Source organism: Wolffia australiana, chromosome 13 (genome assembly GCF_029677425.1).
Source record: "Wolffia australiana isolate 7733 chromosome 13, ASM2967742v1".
NCBI classification, from domain to species: Eukaryota; Viridiplantae; Streptophyta; class Magnoliopsida; order Alismatales; family Araceae; genus Wolffia; species Wolffia australiana.
This window is the reverse complement of record NC_135847.1, coordinates 7,462,284-7,464,621: the sequence shown is the minus strand read 5'-3', so window position 1 is coordinate 7,464,621 and position 2,338 is coordinate 7,462,284. Positions and strand designations below refer to the sequence as shown.

The following is a 2,338-nucleotide window of genomic DNA, read 5'->3' as shown; positions in this document are numbered from 1 at the left end:
CAGCATGAGAGAAGAAGAACCATGCTGGACAGATCAACACCCTCTGGAAGCTTGAGGCAAACGGATGTAAATCTGAACATAGGTGAGGGTATCATGTTCAGGTATGACAATGCATTAGTACAATCCTTACCTGAATTTAATGGATTGTCTGCACAAAATCCCTTGGAATTTCTAGACGATTTCCATATTAGATGTTCTTCCCAAAACGTTCCAGGACTATCTACAGAAATGCTGAAAATGAAATATTTTCCTCTAACATTAAAAGATAAAGCTTTCTCTTGGTACCGTAATTTAGGAATCACTTTCAATTCCTGGGCTGAGATGAAGGGAAAGTTTCCGCGGAAATTTTACCCTCTCTCCAAAACACATTTTTATAGAAGAGAGATTCACAATTTCCATCCCCATGACGGTGAAGATTTTAGTGAAGCATGGGAGAGGTTCAATGACCTGATGAGGAAATGCCCTCACCATGGAATTGAAAACTGCCGACTAGCCCAAATTTTTTATGAATCCCTTTCAGATTTCATGAAAAATAAGGTGAATTTAGCCACCGGTGGAACATTTTATACTGCATATGAAGATGAGGTCTTTAATATTTTGGAGAGAGTTGCAGAAACTGATCTGCAGGAAATTGGAGCAAATCAGAATGGGAGAAATCTGCAGCCTAAGAGGGCAGGAGTGCTCCAACTTAATGCCAAAGAGGTGGAGCTACAAGCAGGCCTCAAAGAGACAAATCAGAAATTGGAGGAGCTCACATCCACATTGAGAAATGTCTTTCCTAATAACTCTCCAATCATGAAAGCTAAAATTTGCTCTCTCTGTTTCAGTAGAGATCATAAAGATGGGGCTTGCCAAGCCATGGAGGAGGAAGTGAAGGCCTTCAACCAACAACAGCAACCATGGGCGGGGCAAAAGAAGATGAGTTTCCAAAACGGAGAGAGCTTCAACCAAGGAGGCAAGGCCGCATTTCAATCTCAATTTCAGCAGAAGCATCAGTTTCAGCCTAGACCTCAGCAGTAGTACCAGGTTCCATCTCAAACTCAACCTGATTTTTCTGCACAAACCCCGGTTATTTCAGATATGATAGAAAAGCAGAATCAGAAATTGAGAGCGGAGATGGAGATGCGGATGCAGGTGATGATGGAGTTCCAAATAAGGCAAATGATGGAGTCACAAGAACAGATGAGAAAGCTACTAGAGAACCTAAAGCCAGGAACTACTGAACCTCAAGGTACACATTTAGAACCCAACTGTACATCCAATAGATTCCCAACTCAACCCATGATAAATCCATGTAATTTACACCATGTACAGCATTCCATTCATGATGCGATGGATGAGGAAGATCCTGAAGTTCTAGCAATCTCAAAACTGAGAAGTGGGAAAGAACTTCAGGACCCTTATCAGAATTCTCCAAAGAATTCAATAAAGGAACATGAGCAAAGTAGAGAGGAAGAGGAACCTTCTTATGCGAAGGAGCCTCTTTCTTCCACCCATACTCATGACGTTCCTTACCCCTCTGCTCTAAAGAGAATAAAACCTGTCCTTGACTATGAAAATAGGTTGCTAGAGAATTTTAAAAAAGCCACCATGACTGTTACTATAGAAGACATGCTTAGGTGTGCACCCTCCTTTAAAAAATACCTTAAGGATTCTTGCACAAGTAGAAAGCCTAGGGAAGTAGTTAAACTTTCAGAGAATGCATCTAGCATTTTGAATGCCATCCCTATCAAAATGAGAGATCCAGGAGCCCCTTTCATTAAATGTGAAATAGGAGGAAAAACCTTTTCCAAAGTTTTATTAGATACCGGAGCAAGCATAAGTATCATTCCAACAGCTTTGTACGAGGAGTATGGATTTGGGGAATTGGAGGAAATACACATGGACCTACTCTTAGCTGATGGAACTTTTAGGCAACCTGAGGGAAGATTAACTGATGTCATGATCACTGTAGAAAACTGTGAAATCCCTGTAGATTTCATAGGGACTGATGTAAAGATATCGGGGAATATTAGCTTCGCTCCTATAATTCTAGGAAGACCATTCTTAGTCACAGCAAGGACGATTATGGATTGGGAGAAGGGGACTGTAGAATTCAAGATTGGAAAAGAGAGAGTTCAAATTGATATATCGAAAATGATGAAGTGCCCCTTAGGAAGCAACGAAGAATTAAATTTGTGTATAGAGGATGAAGGAGAGGTGGAAATTGTAAAGGAGTATTTCTCGCATGTAGAAGGGAGAGAGCTAGATGATGAGATTATGGACTCTCCTTCAGTTGAGGGAGGCCTAGAGTTAAAAACTCTACCTTCATCCCTCAAATATGCATATTTGGATGACA

General features: G+C 40.8%; 1 non-coding gene across 1 annotated transcript; it reads right to left on the bottom strand.

Moving 5' to 3' along the window:
• Nucleotides 1-367: 367 nt before the first annotated feature.
• Nucleotides 368-476, bottom strand: LOC144711531 (small nucleolar RNA R71). Its single transcript, XR_013583585.1, has one exon. It is a non-coding gene; the product is annotated as a small nucleolar RNA R71 (small nucleolar RNA).
• Nucleotides 477-2,338: the final 1,862 nt, after the last annotated feature.